The sequence below is a fragment of the Arachis duranensis genome, unplaced genomic scaffold, assembly GCF_000817695.3.
Source record: "Arachis duranensis cultivar V14167 unplaced genomic scaffold, aradu.V14167.gnm2.J7QH unplaced_Scaffold_73767, whole genome shotgun sequence".
Classification (NCBI taxonomy): Eukaryota; Viridiplantae; Streptophyta; class Magnoliopsida; order Fabales; family Fabaceae; genus Arachis; species Arachis duranensis.
This window is the reverse complement of record NW_026265072.1, coordinates 12,284-12,960: the sequence shown is the minus strand read 5'-3', so window position 1 is coordinate 12,960 and position 677 is coordinate 12,284. Positions and strand designations below refer to the sequence as shown.

Sequence of the window (677 nt, the reverse complement as noted above, 5' to 3'; positions counted from 1 at the left end):
CTCTTGGGAAAAGCTAGTCAATGCCTTCTTGGTAAAGTTCTTTCCACCTCAAAAATTGAGTAAGCTTAGAGTGGAAGTCCAAACCTTCAGACAGAAGGAAGGAGAATCCCTCTATGAAGCTTGGGAAAGATACAAACAATTAATCAGAAAGTGTCCCTCTGATATGCTTTCTGAATGGAGCATCATAGGTATTTTCTATGATGGTCTCTCTGAACTGTCCAAGATGTCTTTGGATAGCTCTGCTGGAGGATCTCTTCATCTGAAGAAGGCGCCTATAGAAGCTCAAGAGCTGATTGAAATGGTTGCAAATAACCAATTCATGTACACTTCTGAAAGGAATCCTGTGAACAATGGGACCAATCAGAAGAAAGGAGTTCTTGAGATTGACACTCTGAATGCCATCCTGGCTCAGAATAAAATATTGACTCAGCAAGTCAATATGATTTCTCAAAGTCTGTCTGGAATGCAAAATGCACCAAGCAGTACTAAGGAAACTTCATCTGAAGAAGAAGCTTATGATCTTGAGAACCCTTCAATGGAAGAGGTGAATTACATGGAAGAACCCTATGGAACCACCTATAATCCTTCATGGAGAAATCATCCAAATTTCTCATGGAAGGATGAACAGAGACCTCAACAAGGTTTCAACAAATAATAATGGTGGAAGAAACAGGTTT

General features: G+C 39.9%; 1 non-coding gene across 1 annotated transcript; it reads right to left on the bottom strand.

The window, feature by feature from the left end:
* Window positions 1-61: 61 nt before the first annotated feature.
* On the bottom strand, window positions 62-169 carry LOC127744649 (small nucleolar RNA R71). The gene has a single exon (XR_008005598.1). It is a non-coding gene; the product is annotated as a small nucleolar RNA R71 (small nucleolar RNA).
* Window positions 170-677: the final 508 nt, after the last annotated feature.